The sequence below is a fragment of the Lagenorhynchus albirostris genome, chromosome 16, assembly GCF_949774975.1.
Source record: "Lagenorhynchus albirostris chromosome 16, mLagAlb1.1, whole genome shotgun sequence".
Lineage (NCBI taxonomy): Eukaryota > Metazoa > Chordata > Mammalia > Artiodactyla > Delphinidae > Lagenorhynchus > Lagenorhynchus albirostris.
This window is the reverse complement of record NC_083110.1, coordinates 48,326,312-48,346,091: the sequence shown is the minus strand read 5'-3', so window position 1 is coordinate 48,346,091 and position 19,780 is coordinate 48,326,312.

Sequence of the window (19,780 nt, the reverse complement as noted above, 5' to 3'; positions counted from 1 at the left end):
TTTCTGACTTCCACCTGTCCCAAATCTGCTTTCCAGTAATTCTTTTCATTTGGCTTAAGTGAAATCCATTGCTGGCCTGTTCTTTCCCCCAGTTAGGTAAAAAGCTTAAGACTCTGAACTGGCCCACACCACTTGGTCCCGCATTTCCCTAAGATCGACTACTCATGATTACTTTGCAAAAGCTGCTACACCCCAGCCTCACCCAATTCCTCAATCTGATTTTATTCTTCACTGTCCACCCTCTGGCCTTAAAAATCTGGCCAAAAACTTTACCTTTCCATGTCACAGTGCATCTGTATCCAAGTTTTGTTGTTGTTGTTGTTTTTCTTTATCAAATGTGGAGAATTAGCAATTAAAGATGCATTTGAGACTACACGTGCCAGGTTTCCTTTACAATGATTCCCCACTCTTGCTAGACAGGAAGGAAAGAAGGAAAGGGAAGAGTCAAGGATATAAGTCTGTTCAAAGTTTATAAAGTGGCTCAAACACATCATGAATGAGAAGTAATCAGGCACTATTCTGTCTGGGTCTTAAGAGGGAATAAGCTAGTGACGAAGTTCCTGCGTGCACACATAAACATACCCGCATCTCTCCCGTGACGTGGCAACCTTGTAGGAGCGCGGCAGTGAGAAGCTGGAGCTACAGAAGGTGAGGTAGGTTCTGCAGTTGCTTTTGCTGGCTCCCTATCAAAGTTATGCCCTAGGACCAACCTCCTCTCCCATGATCGGAAACAGGAACACACTCACCCTTATGACTGCTGCAGCCTATATGTTCTGCGAGAGGAACTGTGCTCAGACCTGTGAGACCTTTCTGCCTCAGGCCCTGAAGTGGCAGGATGAAGAGGTTTAAGACAATGTTGCCATTTCTATCTTTACTTTTCCCTCTATGTCCCCAATAAATGAGGTTCTCTTCTTTTTTAAGTGCACTGGGTTAAAGGACACTTGGAGAAATTGAACCATGCAGGCCGAGCTAGAAAGAAATAAACTAAGCTGCAATTTACTGACTTTAACAGACAGAAATCTATTACACAGTATGGGTGCAGAGACAGCCTCAATCAACTTGATTTTTATCTTCATGCTCATTCCAATCCTAGGGTCTTCCCTGCCCTTGGGTAGTTCTAGCAGCAACCAGACAGACAACCTGCCAGTCCTGCTCTGCGGAACACAAAGTGAGCCTCAGGTTCTCGGCAGTGTCTGGCTTACCTTGAGACTTGTCTTCATTTTAGACTATGTGAAAGCCTGAATCCTAACATCTTTGGGCATGTGTCCCTTTGTTTTCTCTTTGATAGGGAGCAGATCAGATTGAAATGTGGTGCTCTTTCATGAGAACTGGTTACACACACGTTCTAGGGATGGCATGAACCCCAGCAATAGGTCTCTCCTCTCCCATTCCCCCTGCAAGGCTGAGAGCAAGAAAGGAGAGTTCATGCATGCATTCAACACCATTTAGCAGCCTAATATGTGGCTGGTTCTTTGCTCCATTGTTGAGTGTACAAAGCGGAAAAGAACCACACAGAATACTGTGGTTATGTGATTATCTCTGTTTATGGTCCATCTTTTGGCAGGGGAGGGCAACAATTTGCTTCCAACTATAGTTTAATATCCTACTAGATCACAGGGCTCGACATGTAGCTCAATTCAGAGAACTCTGCATGTGCTCTGGTTGTGAGGAAATGTGTGCGTGCATTAAGAGGATTCCCATGGCTTTCTGAAAGAGCAAAGCAGAGGACAAAAAACCAATCTGGAGTGATCGTGATGGAGACGAGGGCCCTGGACACCAGTCAGCCTCCTCTGTTTGGCAGACTGAGCTCTGAAGCTCAGAGGCTGGGGTCTCCCTTCAGGGGCGATGTGTGTTTATTTTTCTGTCCCAGGACTGTGAATATGCTTTGTTTTCAGGTTGTTCTGTGACTTCAAAGAGATTTGGGAAGCCAGAGTTAGCAGGGTCAGCTTCCAAAATGCGGTTTGAGGACACTTTTCAGAAGAGGTATACATGAAAGCGAGGTAAACCTTTGGAAATGTGCAAATATGTTTTTCACCTCACAAGCTACCTACCTGCCGCTCCTGGGAGCCCCCGAAGAGGACTCCTCCCCGTAAATGTTTACTGCAGTGGCTGCTGCCTCACCCAAGTGTGCACACTGCCAAATTAGAAACTGAGACATGTGTTCACAAGGCATTTGATTTTCTGATTTTTATGTAAAATTTAATAAAACTTAAGCCACAAACACGGGAGCACCCTGAAGCTGGCGCTCACTTCTAAGATTCAGCCCTCATGCTGGCCCCGCATCGGTCCCCTCCCCCAATTATCAGACAAACTCTCACGGAGCACTCCTAAACGCCAGGGATCGCGCCAGAGCTGAGTTGTCCCATAGGGTAGCCACCAGCCACTTATGGCCACTGAGCATTTGGATGGTGGCTGGTCCAAAGTGAGATGTGCTATATGTGTAAAAATATAGACTGGACTTCGAAGATTTCATCCAAATAAATGAATGTAAAATATCTCACTAATAATTTTATATTGATTACCTGTTGACATGATAATATATTGGATATATTGGGTTAGATAAAATATAGTCTTAAAATGTATTGTGCAACTATTTTTTTTTTAACGTGGCCACTAGAAAACTTAAGATAAATATAATTTGATCCATCTAAGTTATGTTGAACAGCAGCGTGCTGGACTCTGGGAACTGAGTGGCAAAGAAGACACATACTTGCCTTTAAGGAACACCCCATCTATCCGTGTGACAGACAACTCAACGGGGAATCAGGGCAGCATCCATGGGCACTCACAAGAGGGGTACCCAGTGCCATCTCGGGGCAGGAAATTCTTCTCAGGTGTGGTAGAATAACGTACACCCTATAACCACTGCCATTCCCCCTCCCCAGGGATATCCATGTCCTAATCTTCGGAACCCTGTTAATCTATTACCATATATGGCAAGACAGAACTTGGCAGGTGTGATTAAGCTAGGAATCTTGAAATAGGGAGAGTACTGTAGATTATCCAGGTGGGCCCAATATAATCTCAAGGGTCCTTAACAGCGTAAGAGGAAGGCAACGGGGGATTTGCCTAAAGAGAAAGTTAGGGTGATGTGGTGTCAAGAAAACCAAACCCCCTGTTGCTGGCTTTGGAGATGGAGGGAAAGGATTGTGAACCAAGGATATGGGTGGCCTCTAGGAGCTGGAAAAGAAAGGAATGCAGCCCCGCTGACACCTGGATTTTTAACCTAGTGAGAACTGTGCTGCACTTTTAAACTACAGAACTGGAAGATAAAAATTCATCTTGTTTTAAGCCAATCAGTTTGAGATCATTTGTTATGGCAGCAGTAAGAAACTAGTACATCAGGCAAAGTGATATCTAAGCTTAAAGCTAAACAATTAATAGGAGTGATACAGGTGGAGTGTGAAGGGATGGAGAGAAACTTCTAGCAAGGAAGTATGTGCAGCCATGTGAACCTTTACATCCATCTGCTGCTACACTGGACAAAACTCCTCCCAGTTTCAGCAGCTGTTTTCAAATTAGCCTACAGTGTTTTGCAGTGAATAACTGTTATCTATTGTGGAGTTCTCTTGTTTTTATATCCATCAGACACTCCAATGCTTCTCTCCTCTTCATCCCACACAAACACTGATGCCACACAGGTTTCGTGGTGGCTGATGGTTGTTCCTGCCAGTTGTCTTTGGGGTTTGTGAGGACACTTTGTCAAAATTTCATTGTAAAATCTCCCCATGGTTTTTGTAGTTTGCTTATTTTGCTACGTAGTTGTTCTCTGTTTATGGGTGGAGTGGGGGGTGATTAGGGAAGATTATAAAACTATAAACTGGGCTTCCCTGGTGGCGCAGTGGTTGGGAGTCCGTCTGCCGATGCGGGGGACATGGGTTCGTGCCCCGGTCCAGGAAGATCCCACGTGTCGTGGAGCGGCTGGGCCCGTGAGCCATGGCCGCTGGGCCTGTGTGTCCGGAGCCTGTGCTCCGCAACAGGAGAGGCCACGGCAGTGAGAGGCCCACGTACCGCAAAAAAAAAAAAAAAAATCAAATAAAACTATAAACTGCCGCCCCTGACATCCTTGCAGAATCAGACAAGGAAATTGAGGCTTAAAAGTAATTTTGGTCACATTTTACGTAAATGGCAAAATTGTGATAGAACTTAAGTCTGCCTGACTCCGAAGGCCACATTCTTTATACTTAGATCAAAAAAGATCACCCAGTTCTGACTTTTACATTTTGACAGAGCAAAGAACGACCATAAGTGAACTGTCAGATCCATTTATTTTGCAAAGACCTACTGAGCACCCTCCATGTTTCTGGCTCTCTTCTAGGGGCTGGAAACTCAACAATGACAAGGCAGAATGGCCCCTGCCTTCATAAAGCTCACATCTTACTAGCATATGAGAAACAAATACAATTCTCCTCAAATCATAGCTATTATTACTATGATTTATTTTATTCTACAGGTTCTAGCAAGTAACCTGCTAAATACATTTACCTAAGAGTCCACCAAATTACCCAAGTTCTTTGCCTCTGGCCCCCTCAAGACTCCAGAGAGAATTAAAATGTTTCATTTAAAAAACAAAACCAGCAAGAATGCCCATTCCCTAAATACAAGGAAACAACATACCAAACAGATTATAGCAGTTCAGCCTCCAGGCATTTCTTCCTCCTGGGTCTATTCAAGCCTCTCCATTGAGACTGTGTTGGGACTCAGAACAGGCTGCTCCAAAATATGCTTCAATGGCATACTGATTTTTCTGAATTAAATTTACTTAAGAAATAACCAACACAAGAGGGACATTCTGACCCTCTCTGTCTCCCTGAAAGCAGGAAATAAATCTCTCATGTGAAAGGGGCAACTCCTTGTATCTGGAGGTAAAAGAACACCCAGAGAGATAGTAAATTCAGGCAGAGAAGCTTATATACACAAACCTTGTTACTTCTTCAATTTACTACCCCAAGCCCAAAGTCTGCTTACATTCCTCACTAATGAAGCACCCAAAGCCTAAGTTTCTTTGTCCTATAAATTCCTCCCAAATTTCTTGTTTCTTTGTCTAAAAAGTAAAAATGCTGACTGCTTTGACCACTTCTTAGATCCTACTTCTATGAGACTTCCATGCATCAAATTAAAATGTGTATCTTTTTCTCCTGTTGAACTGTCTTTTGTCAATTTTATTATTAGTCCAGCCACAAAAGCTCAAGAAGGGTAGAGGGGGAAATTTCCCCTGCCCAACGACCGCAAGCTCTTCCAAGGCAGGGAGTCTATATTATTATTCTTTCTATCCTCTCTACACCTACATGGGCACTGTATCCACAATTAGTACTAAATGTTGATTATTTGATCTTTCAAAGGTTTGATTCTTCTAAAGGTGACAATTTCAGACACTATGACGAATAATGAGAGATTTTCAGGCAAATGTGCTTTGGGACCCCAAATCATCTTTATGCATAGCAAACTGCCTTCTTTGAATCCTGGATCCACCCTTTACTAGCTGTGTTACCATGGCCAATTTACTAACCTCTCTGAGACTGTTTCCACACATGTAAAAGAAGGCGTAAAAGAATAAACAGTACCTTCCTCCTAGTGCACACAGAAAGCACTCAGAACCAGTGCCAACACACAAGAAGCAGTCAGTAAATGTTAACTATTATCATCATTATTACCGATGATGATGACAGTGATGACAAAGGCCAGTCTACGGGGACTGCTGGTATTCCCTGGGTGGTATCTTTGAAAGCTAAATCTCAGAGACTGGATTTTTGCAATTAGAATTTTATTTTCTATGAATCCATGAACTATAGCTCACTCTTAAGATGTTATAGCACCATCTAACCAATAATCTTCCATGAGCCCATTCAGTGGGCTCTGCTAAATATTAAGTTACGAAATTATATCAGTGCCTGGTAAATTCCTCCTCCTGGAGAAATGAGTTTTAAAAAGTAGACTCATCAGGGACTTCCCTGGCAGTCCAGTGGTTGAGACTCTGCGGTTCCAATGCAGGAGGCAAGGGTTCGATCCCTGGTTGGGGAATAAGATGCAATAAGTGCAGCATGGCCAAAAGATTAAAAAAAAAAAGTAGACTCACCTAAGTCTCTGTGACAGTTAATTTTATGTCAACTTGGAGGGGTTTCTTTTTCACTTTAATGATATTAACATTTAAATCAGTGAAGTGTGAGCAGCAGGTTGCCCTCCACAATGTAGGTGGGACTCATCCAATCAGTTGAAAGCCTGAACACAACAAAAAGACCAGCATCCCTGAGCAAGAGGGAATCCCCCAGCAGGTTGCCTTCAGACTGGAACTGCACCCACTGGGCATCCTGGGTGTCTGGCCTGCCAGCCCACCCTGCAGACTTTGGACTCGCCAGCCTCTGTAACTGCATGAGCCAATTCCTTATAATAAATCTCTTTCTATACAGATACGCATCCTATTGGATCTGTTTCTCTGCAAAACCCTAATACAGTCTCCTAAGAAATTTTGTTATGGGAGTTTCTTTTAGAAAAATCCAGAAATATAACACCTATGCTACCCAGAGTTTTGCCTGGAGGCAGGGTGATACAGTGGGGAGACTCAGGCTTGAAAGAAACATGGCTGTTGCCAGGTATCTAAGGATTAGCCTTGGGTGAGTCATTTCAACTCTCCAGCCTCAGCCTTCTCATCTGGGAAATGGGGATCAGTCTCTCACCCAGAGAGTGTTGGTAAATATTGGTCTGTGCTTAGAAAACACTGAACACACGATGAGCACTCAAAAAACTGTACTTAACAGCATTAACTAGTAAAAACACTATTTCTACCCTTAAGTGGTTAAGATTGTCACTACCTAATGTAGGCCTCACTAGAGCTGGAAGAAAAGTATACTTCTTGGATCTCAGAGAAAACCCTGGCTTTCATTCACTAATATCAGCCAAGGACTCTGGCCTATTTTTGTCATTTCTCTGAATGCTGTAAACCTCAGGTAATCAATCTCATTGTTTAGCTGCATTTCGCTCTACAAAGTTATTCATAACAAGATCACAGGTGCAATTATCTCTACAGACTAAATTGTAATCACCACAGAATAGAATTAGATTTCCATATTATAAAAAAATTGAGGAAGTAAGGCATCTTGCCCCTTCTGGTAAACTATTCATTCACTTGTCTTTTTGCACAAAATTATAATTTAGAAAACTATTTTTCCACCAAATCCAGTGGGGCAGCTCACAAGTTTTCCCCTCCATACTGGAATTTCCCTGGATAGGACTTTTCACGGAGGAAGATTTCAGACGTATTGAGCACAGGGTAAATTCTAGGCACTGCATTTCCATATGTCACACCTTTTAGCTGGTTTCATCCTAACAGTACCTCCATAAAACTGGACAGTACCTCCATAAAACTGGCATTAAAAATTCTATTGTAGTGACTTGAAAATTCAGGCTAAAAGGAGTTAAATTATGTAATGGAATCAGCGTTCAAATTCAGTTTTGTCTTATACCAAAATCCTCTATTATCAACACCACACCCATCTCCCTCAGGCCAGTAGCAACATATTCTTTCCTCTAAAAGCTGTTCAGTCCCTGAGCCTAATTAGAATTCCACAACTTAACAAAATAGTTGATTCTTTCTCAGTGTTGAGTAAAGTTTTATAACATTTGGCTATTTCCCTCCTGTTCAGATAATATAGCACAGTATAACTAACATAATGAAATATAAAATACTTCTGAGTCAGTGTCTTCCTCCCCACATCAAATCCTTCCATAATTTGATTGACTCTAATGTCCACTTGGACATCCCATCCAGCCCTCTCATTCCTTGATCTCATCTCAATGACTTTTCTCTAATCTCAGCCACTCAGTCTCATGAACCTGAGACTCTGTTATGTAAAAACTGTTCTAATACTCAATCATTAACTATGCATCCCACCATTGGTTCACTTTGCTTTTGCTTTAACAACTATTACCACTTTGACCATTCTTTGTCCTCCATGTGACCTTCAACCACTGATCCCCTTAATTTCCTCCAATTCATTACCCCTTTCTTTTGTGCCTTCTTATCCAACTTGGAGTCAACAGTATATCATTTTAATCACACTCTTACCAATACAATAACACCCTTTGTCTCTTTATGCTTTGCTGCTCCTCTCTGACAAAACCTTTAACCCTGGAGAGGTTGAGCTACCTATTTATTCCATGTCTTTCCCTGAGCAGCTAAACCCTACTAGAAAAATGTCACACAATATTGGTTTCACTACTAAATGTATGATGAACATCTTCAAATTCATATGCCCACTTACCAGCAATCCTATCATGTTTCTCAGAATGTTCTCTTGACCAACACAACCATTTCAAATCTTTATTATTCTCTGCTATCCTCCCTTACCAAACTTTCCTGTCCCTATCCACTAGCAGGTTTTTACACAAAAAACTAAAGCCAACAGAAACTCAACCACCTTGTAAGGCCAACTGGCCCAAGGCAGGGGAACACAATCAGATTCACAGGTTGCATCAGACCGAAATTCTCCGGACCACCCAGTTCCAGAAACCGCCCTGGAGACATTCCAGACCACCCAGTTCGAGGAACTGACCTGGGGACTTTGAACCCGGCCCAGCCTTCCCGCCTTTCTGAGGGGCGGGACTAACAGTTCCCCAGGATACCCGAAAAGACCACCAAATAAGGAATACTCTGCGCCCTCCCAGATGCACCACACCCCTTTTCCTCCTTCCCCTATAAAATCTTGCCCAACCCTCACCCGGGTGCGACTTCTCTGGCCCCCTTTCTCTCGGACCAGTGAACCTCGCCCGGGAGCGCTCCCTAATAAAGCTCACTTGAAGCTTTCCTCTGTTTCGTGGTGCCGTTTGTTAAGATCCGACCTTACACACCTCATGCTGTCAGCCCTCCACATCAGTACTATCTCCTGCTTCCTAGGATTATAACAGAAGAAGCATCCCACCACCTATCAATGGCCAACCTTCCACACGTGTTGAATTTCATCCTTCCAACCCTTCTAAAGTATTTCATATGAATTATTAGACCATATTTCTCTTAGCTATTCTAACTCTTCTCCTTCATTTGAATCCTATCGCCTTTTAAACAGGAAGTGTTATAGATCAGAAAGAGAAATTAAGAATCCCACTTACCATTGCATCAAAAAGAATAAACTACCTAGGAATAAACCAACCTAAGGAGTCAAAAGACCTATACTCCGAAAACTATAAGACACTGATGAAAGAAATCAAAGATGACACAGATAGAGCTAACACCTATCCTTCTCAAACTCGTCCAAAATACAGCAGAGGGAGGAACACTCCCAAACTCATTCTACGAGGCCACCATCACCCTGATACCAAAACCAGACAAAATGTTACAAAGAAAGAAAACTACAGGCCAATATCATTGATGTACATAGAAGCAAAAATACTCAACAAAATACTAGCAAACAGAATCCAACAGCACATTTAAGGGATCATACACCATGATCAAGTGGAGTTTATTCCAGGAATGCAAGGATACTTCAGTATACGTAAATCAATCAATGTGACACACCATATTAACAAATTGAAGGAGAAAAACCATATGATCATCTCAAAAGATGCAGAAAAAGCTTCTGACAAAATTCAACACCTATTTATGATAAAAACCCTCCAGAAAGTAGGCACAGAGGGAACTTTCCTCAACATAATAAAGCCCATATATGACAAACGCACAGCCAACATTATCCTCAATGGTGAAAAACTGAAAACATTTCCACTAAAATCAGGAACAAGACAAGGTTGCCCACTCTCACCACTATTTTTCAACATAGTTTTGGAAGTTTTAGCCACAGCAATCAGAGAAGAGAAAGAAATAAAAGGAATACAAATTGAAAAAGAAGAAGTAAAGCTGTCACTGTTTGCAGATGACATGATACTATACAGAGAGAATCCTAAAGATGATACCAGAAAACTAATAGAGCTAATCAGTGAATTTGGTAAAGTAGCAGGATACAAAATTAATCCACAGAAATCTGTTGCATTCCTATACACTAATGATGAAAAAATCTGAAAGATAAATTAAGGAAACACTCCCATTTACCAATGCAACAAGAAGAATAAAATACCTAGGAATAAACCTACCTGGGGAGAGAAAAGACCTGTATGCAGAAAACTATAAGACACTGATGAAAGAAATTAAATATGATACCAACAGATGGAGAGAGATACCATGTTCTTGGATTGGAAGAAGCAACATTGTGAAAATGACTCTACTATCCAAAGCAATCTACAGATTCAATGCAATCCCTATCAAATTACCAATGGCATTTTTCACAGAAGTAGAACAAAAAACTTTTAAATTTGTATGGAGACACAAAAGACCCTGAAAAGCCAAAGCAATCTTTAGAAAGAAAAAAGAAACTGGAGTAATCAGCCTCCCTGACTTCAGGCTACACTACAAAGCTACAGTATTCAAAACAGTATGGTACTGGCACAAAATTAGAAATATAGATCAATGGAACAGGATGAAAGTCCGAAAATAAACCCACATACCTCTGGTCAATTAATCTACAAAAAAGGAGGCAAGACTATACAATGGAGAAAAGACAGTCTCTTCAATAAACAGTGCTGAGAAAACTGGACAGCTACATGTAGAAGAATCAAACTAGAATATTCGTTAACACCACATACAAAAATATCCTCAAAATGGATTAAAGACCTGATACTACAAAACTCTTAGAGGAAAACATAGGCAGAACACTCTGACGTAAATCACAGCAGTATCTTTTACAACCCATCTCCTAGAGTAATGGAAATAAAAACAAAAGTAAACAAATGGAACCTAATTAAACTCAGAAACTTTAGCACAGCAAAGGAAACCATAAAAAAATGAAAAGACAAACCGCAGAATAAGAAAATATTTGCAAATGATGTGACTATGAAGGGATTAATCGCCAGAATTTACAAACACCTCATGCAGCTCAATATCAAGAAAAGGAACAGCCTAAACAAAAAATGGGCAGAAGACCTAAATACACATTTCTCCAAAGACATACAGATGGCCAAGAGGCAAATGAAAAGATGCTCAACATCACTAATTATTAGAGAAATGCAAATCAAAACTACAACGAGGTACCACCTCACACCAGTGAGAATGGCCATCATCACAAAGTCTACAAACAATAAATGCTAAAGAGGGGGACCTTCAAGATGGCAGAGGAGTAAGACATGGACATCACCTTCCTCCCCACAAATACATCAAAACTACATCCACATTTGGAACAACTCCTACAGAACTACTGAATGCTGGCAGAAGACCTCAGATTTCCCAAAAGGCAAGAAACTCCTCATGTACCTGGGTAGGGCAAAAGAAAAAAGAAAAAACAGAGACAAAATAGGGACAGGACCTGCACCTCTGGAAGGGAGCTGTGAAGGAGGAAAAGTTTCCACACACTAGGAAGCCCCTTCACTGGCATAGACAGAGGATGGGTGGGGGGAAGCTTCAGAGCCATGGAGGACAGCGCAGCAACGGGTGCAGAGGGCAAAGCAGACAGGTTCCTGCACAGAGGATCAGTGCCAACCAGCACTCACCAGCCTGAGAGGCTTGTCTGCTCACCGGCCAGGGCAGGCAGGGACTGAGAGCTGAGGCTCAGGCTTCAGAGGTCAGATCCCAGGGAGAGGACTAGGGTTGGCTGCGTGAACACAGCCTGAAAGGGGCTGGTGAGCCACAGCTGGCCAGAAGGGAGTCTGGGAAAAACTCTGGACCTGCCTAAGAGGCAAGAGATCTTTGTTTTGAGGTGCGTGAGGAGAAGGAATTCAGAGCACCGCCTAAATGAGCTCCAGAGACGGGTGCAAGCTGCAGCTATCAGCTTGGACACCAGAGACGGGCATGAAATGCTACGGCTGCTGCTATAGCCACCAAGAAGCCTGTGTGCAAGCACAGGTCACTATTCGCACCTCCCCTCCCAGGAGCCTGTGGCAGCCCGTCACTGCCAGGGTCCCGTGATCAAGGGACAACATCCCCAGGAGAACAGACGGTGCACCTCAGGCTGTTGCAACGTCACGCTGGTCTCTGCCACCGCAGGCTCAGCGCACATTCCAATTATAACTACCATACCCCTCCCTCACCCCAGCATGAGTGAGCCAGAGCCACCTAGTCAGCTGCTGCTTTAACCCCATCCTGTCTGAGCAGGAAACAGAAGCCTGAGGGCAACCTACATCCAGAGGTGGGGCCAAAACCAAACCTGAACCCCAGGAGCTGTGCAAACAAAGAAGAGAAAGGGAAATTTCTCCCAGCAGCCTCAGGAGCAGATCAAACCCCCACAATCAACGTGAGGTACCCTGCACCTGTGGAATACCTGAAGAGACAACAAATCAACCCAAAATTGAGGCGGTAGACTTTGGGAGCAATGGTAGGCTTTGGGTTTGCTTTCTGTGACTGATTTGTTACTGATTTTTATGTTTATCTTAGTATAGTTTTTAGCACTTGTTATAATTTGGATTTGTTTATTGGTTTTGTTGTTCTCTTTTTTGTATTGCTTTTTTATTTTTTCTTTAAAAATTTTTATTTTAATAATTTTCTTTTCTTTTACTTTATTTTTTAATTTCATTTTTGCTGTTCTCTTTTCTTTGTTTTTTCTCCCTTTTCTACTGAGCTGTGTGGCATCATCAGCAAGGCATCATCACAAAGTAGAACATAGAAGCTGGCATGACATAGTGGAAAATGAAGTGGACTAGGGGACCTGAGTTCCAAGTTCAGCCCTATTACAAGCTCGCTGTTGTGATGTAGCCGTGTCGCTGACAGGGTCCTGGTGCTCTGGCTTGGTGTCAGGCCTGAGCCTCCCAGGTGGGAGAGCTGAGTTCAGGACACTGGACCACCAGAGATCTCCCAGTCACACATGATACAATCGGTGAGAGCTCTCCCAGAGATCTCCATCTCAACTATAAGACGCAGCTCCACCCAAAGGCCAGCAAATCACAGTGCTGGACACCCCATGCCAAACAGCTAGCAAGACAGGAACACAACCCCGCCCATTAGCACAGAGGCTGCCTAATATCATAATAAGTTCACAGACACCCCAAAACACACTGCCAGATGCAGCCCTGCCCACCAGAAAGATGAGATCCAGCCTCACCCACCAGAACACAGGCACCAATTCCCTCCACCAGGAAGCCTACACAACCCACTGAACCAACCTCACCCATTGAGGGCAGACACCAAAAACAATGGGAACTACGAAACTGCAGCGTACGAAAAGGAGACCCCAAACACAGTAAGCTAAACAAAATGAGAAGACAGAGAAACATGCAGCAGATGAAGGAGCAAGGTAAAAACAGCCACCAAACCAAACAAATGAAGAGGAAATAGGCAGTCTACCTGAAAGAGAGTTCAGAGTAATGAGAGTAAAGATGGTCCAAAATCTTGGAAATAGAATGGAGAAAATAAAAGAAACGTTTAACAAGGACCTAGAAAAACTAAAGAGCAAACAAACAATGAACAACACAATAAATAAAAATAAAAATTCTCTAGAAGGAAACAATAGTAGAATAACTGAGGCAGAAGAACGGATAAGTAACCTGGAAGATACAAGAATGGAAATAACTACCACAGAGGAGAATAAAGAAAAAAGAAGGAAAAGAATTGAGGACAGTCTCAGAGACCTCTGGGACAACATTAAACTCACCAACATTCGAAATGTAGGAGTCCCAGAAGAAGAAGAGAAAAAGAAAGGGACTGAGAAAATATTTGAAGAGATTATAGTTGGAAACTTCCCTAACATGGGAAAGGAAATAGTCAATCAAGTCCAGGAAGTGCAGAGTCGCATACAGGATAAATGCAAGGAGAACCATGCCAAGACACATGTTAATTAAACTATCAAAAATTAAGTACAAAGAAAAAATATTAAAAGCAGCAAGGGGAAAGCAACAAATAACATACAAGGGAATCCCCATAACATTAACAGCTGATCATTCAGCAGAAACTCTGCAAGCCAGAAGGGAGTGGCAGGACATATTTAAAGTGATGAAAGGGAGAAAACCTACAACCAAGATTACTCTACCCAGCAAGGATCTCATTCAGATTTGATGGAGAAATTAAAACCTTTACAGACAAGCAAAAGTTAAGAGAAATCAGGAGAGTTTGGTTCAAGATGGTGGAGTAGAAGGACACGCTCTCAGTCCCTCTTACAAGAACACCAAAATCACAATTAACTGCTGAACAATCATAGACAGGAAGACACTGGAACTCACCAAAAAAGATACCACACATCCAAAGACAAAGGACAATCCACGATGAGATGGTAGGAGGGGCACAATCACAATAAAATCAAATCCAATAACTACTGGGTGGGTGACTCACAAACTGGAGAACACTTATACCACAGAAGTCCACACACTGAAGTGAAGGTTCTGAGCCGCACGTCAGGCTTCCCAATCTGGGGTCCAGCAACTGAAGGAGAAATTCCTAGAGAATCAGACTTTGAAGGCTACCAGGATTTCACTGCAGGACTTTAACAGGACTGTGGGCAACAGAGACTCCACTCTTGGAGGGCACACACAAAATAGTGTGCTCATCGGGACCCAGGGGAAGGAGCAGTGACCCCATAGGAGACTGAACCAGACCTACCTGCTAGTGTTGGAGGGTCTCCTGCAGAGGTGGGGTGTGGCTGTGTGTCACCGTGAGAAGAAGGACACTGGCAGCAGAAGTTCTGGGAAGTATTCCTTGGCATGAGCCCGCCCAGAGTCTTCCATTAGCCACACAAAAGAGTCCAGGTAGGCTCCAGTGTTGCATCACCTCAGGACAAACAACCAACAGGAAGGGAACCCAGCCCCAACCATGAGCAGACAAGTGGATTAAAGTTTTACTGAGTTCTGCCCACCAAAGCAACAGCCAGCTCTACCCACCACAAGTCCCTCCTATAAGGAAACTTGAACAAGCCACTTAGATAGCCTCATCCACCAGAGGGCAGACAGCAGAAGCAAGAAGAACTACAATCCTGCAGCCTGTGGAACAAAAACCACATTCACAGAAAGACAGACAAGATGAAAAGGCAGAGGGCTATGTACCACATGAAGGAACAAGATAAAACCCCAGAAAAACAACTGAATGAAGTGGAGATAGGCAACCTTCCCAAAAAAGAAATCATAATAATGATAGTGAAGATGATCCAGGACCTCAGAAAAAGAATGGAGGCAAAGATCGAGAAAATGCAAGAAATGTTTAACAAAGATCTAGAACAATAAAAGAACAGACAAACAGATATGAATAACACAATAACTGAACTGAAAACTAAACTAGAACGAATCAATAGCACAATAACTGAGGCAGAAGAACGGATAAGTGACCTGGAAGACAGAATGGTGGAATTCACTGCTGTGGAAAAGACTAAAGAAAAAAGAATGAAAAGAAATGAAGACAGCCTAAGAGACGTCTGGGACAACATTAAATGCAACAACATTCTCATTATAGGGGTCCCAGAAGGAGAAGAGAGAGAGAAAGGACCAGAGAAAATATTTGAAGAGATTATAGTCGAGAACTTCCCTAACATGGGAAAGGAAATAGCCACCCAAGTCCAGGAAGCACAGTGAGTCCCAGGCAGGATAAACCCAAGGAGAAACACGCCGACACATAGTAACCAAACTGGTCAAAATTAAAGAAAAATTACTGTAAGCAGCAAAGGAGAAACAACATACAAGGGAACTCCCATAAGGTCAACAGCTGATTTCGCACCAGAAACTCTACAAGCCATAAGGGAGTGCCATGATATACTTAAAATGATGAAAAGGAAGAACCTAAAACAAAGATTACTCTACCCAGCAAGGATCTCATTCAGATACAATGGAGAAATCAAAAGCTTTACAGACAAGCAAAAGCTAAGAGAATTCAGCACCACCAAACCAGCTCTACAACAAATGCTAAAGGAACTTTTCTAAGTGGGAAACACAAGAGAAGAAAAGGACCTACAAAAACAAGCCCAAAACAATTAAGAAAATGGTCATAGGAACATACATATCGATATTACCTTAAACGTGAATGGATTAAATGCTCCAACCAAAACACACAGGCTTCCTGGATGGATACAAAAACAAGAGCCACATATATGCTGTCTACAAGAGACCCACTTCAGACCTAGGACACATACAGACTGAAACTAAGGGGATGGAAAAAGATATTCCATGCAAATAGAAATCAAAAGAAAGCTGGAGTAGCAATACCCATATCAGATAAAATAGACTTTAAAATAAAGAATGTTAGAAGAGACAAGGAAGGACACTACAAAATGATGAAGGGATCAATCCAAGAAGAAGATATAACGATTGTAAATATATATGCACCCAACATAGGAGCACCTCAATATATAAGGCAACTGCTAACAGCTCTAAAAGAGGAAACTGACAGTAACACAATAGTAGTGGAGGAGTTTAACACCTCACTTACACCAATGGACAGATCATCCAAAATGCAAATAAATATGGAAACAGAAGCTTTACATGACACAGTACACCAGATAGATTTAATTGATATTTATAGGACATTCCATCCAAAAACAGCAGATTACACTTTCTTCTCAAGTGCGCATGGAACATTCTCCAGGATAGATATCTTGGGTCACAAATCAAGCCTTGGTAAATTTAAGAAAATTGAAATTGTATCAAGTATCTTTGCTGATAACAACACTATGAGACTAGATATCAACTGCAGGAAAAAAATGTAAAAAATACAAACACATGGAGGCTAAACAGTATGCTATCAAATAACCAAGAGATCACTCAAGAAATCAAAAAGGGTATCAAAAAATACCTAGAAATATATGACAATGAAAACATGATGACCCAAAACCTACTGGATGCAGCAAAAGCAGTTCTAAGACGCAAGTTTATAGCAATGCAATCCTACCTGAAGAAACAAGAAAAAGCTAAAATAAACGACCTAACCTTATACCTAAATCAATTATAGAAAGAAGAACACACACAAAAAAAACCCAAAGTTAGCAGAAGGAAAGAAATCATAAAGATCAGACCAGCAATAATCTGATCTTTCTTTCTTGAGAAAGAAAAACGGAGCTGGAGGAATCAGGCTCCCTTACTTCAGACTATACTCTAAAGCTACAGTAATCAAGACAGTATGGTACTGGCACAAAAACAGAAATATAGATCAATGGAACTGGATAGAAAGCCTAGAGATAAACCCACGCACCTATGTTCACCTTATCTTTGATAAAGGAGGCAAGAATAGACAATGGAGAAAAGACAGCCTCTTCAATAAGTGGTACTGGGAAAACTGGACAGCTACATGTAAAAGAATGAAACTAGAACACTTCCTAGCATCATACACAAAAATAAACTCAAAATAGGTTAAAGACCTAAATGTAAGGCCAGACACTATAAAACTCTTAGACGAAAACAAAGGAAGAACACTCTGTGATATAAACCGCAGCAAGATCCTTTTTGACCCACCTCCTAGAGAAATGGAAGTAAAAACAAAAATAAACAAATGGGGCCTAATGAAACTTAAAAGCTTTTGCACAGCAAAGGAAACCATAAACAAGACAAAAAGACATCCCTCAGAATGAGAGAAAATATTTCCAAACAAATCAATGGAGAAAGGATTAATCTTCAAAATATATAAACAGCTCATGCAGCTCAATATCAAAAACACAAACAACCCAGTCCAAAAAATGGGCAAAAGACCTAAACAGGAGTTTCTCCAAAGAATATATACAGATTGCCAACAAACACATGAAAGGATGCTCAACATCACGAATCATTAGAGAAATGCAAATTAAAACTGCAGTGAGGTATCTCGTCACACTAGTCAGAATGGCCATCATCAAAAAATCTACAAACAATAAATGCTGGAGAGGGTGTGGAGAAAAGGGAACCCTCTTGCACTGTTGGTGGGAATGTAAAGTGATACAGCCACTATGGAGAACAGTATGGAGGTTCCTTTAAAAACTAAAAATAAAACTACTGCATGACCCAGAAATCCCACTACTGGGCATATACCTTGAGAAACCATAATTAAAAGAGTCATGTACCACAATGTTCATTGCAGCACTATTTACAATAGCCAGGACATGGAAGCAACCTAAGTGTCCATCGACAGATGAATGGATAAAGATGTGGCACATATATACAATCAAATATTACATAGCCATAAAAAGAAACAAAATTGAGTTACTTATAGTGAGGTGGATGGACCTAGAGTCTGTCATACAGAGTGAAGTAAGTCAGAAAGAGAAAAACAAATACTGTATGCTAACACACATCTATGGAATCTACAAAAAAAAAAAATGGTTCTGAAGAATCTAGGGACAGGACAGGAATAAAGATGCAGACATAAAGAATGGACTTGAGGCCATGGGGAGGGGGAAGGGTAAGCTGGGGCGAAGTGAGAGAGTAGCGTTGACATATATACACTATCAAATATAAAATAGATAACTAGTGGGAAGCAACTGCATAGCACAGGGAGATCAGCTCGGTGCTTTGTGACCACCTAGAGGGGTGGGATAGGGAGGGTGGGAGGGAGACACAAGAGGGAGGGGAAATGGGGATATACGTATACATATAGCTGATCCACTTTGTTATACAGCAGAGACTAACAACATTGTAAAGGAATTATACTCCAATAAAGATGTTAAAAAAAGTAAAATAATATAGGGCTTCCCTGGTGGCGCAATGGTTGAGAGTCCGCCTGCCAATGCAGGAGACGTGGGTTTGTGCCCTGGTCCGGGAAGATCCCACATGCCGTGAAGCAGCTAGGCCCCTGAGCCATGGCTGCTGAGCCTGCACGTCTGGAGCCTGTGCTCCGCAATGGGAGAGGCCACAACAGTGAGGGGCCCGTGTACTGCAAAAAATAAAGTAAAATAAAATAATAAATAAATGCTGAAGAGTGTGTCGAGAAAAGGGAACCCTCCTACACTGTTGGTGGGAATGTAAATCAGTACAGCTACTATGGAGAACAGTATGGAGGTTCCTTATAAAACTAAAAATAGAGCTACCGTATGATCCAGCAATCCCAGTCCTGGGCATATATCTGGAGATAAACATGGTTCAAAAGGATACATGCACCCCAATGTTCATTGCAGCACTGTTTACAATAGCCAAGACATGGAAGCAAACTAAATGTCCATAAACAGATGAATGGATAAAGAAAATGTGGTACATATATGCAATGGACTATTACTCAGCCATTAAAAAGAATGAAATAATGCCATTTGCAGTAACATGGATGGACCTGGAGATTATCATACTAAGTGAAATAAGTCAGACAGAGGAAGATAAATATATGATATCGTTTATAAGTGGAATCTAAAAAAAACAATGATACAAATGAACTTATTTACAAAACAGAAACAGACTCACAGAGTTAGAAAACAAACTTATGGTTACCAAAGGGGAAAGGTGGGAGGGAGGGATAAATTGGGAGTTTGGGATTGACATACACACACTACTGTATTTGAAATAGATAACCAACAAGGACCTGCTGTATAGCACAGGGAACTCTGCTCAGTATGCTATAATAACCTAAATGGGAAAACAATTAGAAAAAGAATAGATACACATATATGTATAACAGAAACACTTTGTTGTACACCTGACACTAACACAACATTCCTAATCAACTATACTCCAGTATAAAGTAAAAATTTAGAAAAAGACTTTGTTCCATATTTGAGGGAAGAAAGTGAAGTCCTGCATGTAGCCTGGATAAGAGCAGCTATCTTGGATCAGGAGCAAGATGCAGGATGAGGCAGATACCAGGCAAGACAGAGCCTAGAGAGCGAGCAACACCATCTCCTTTGTGACATTGCTGGGTCATTGCATCAACTCTTGCTGGAAACCC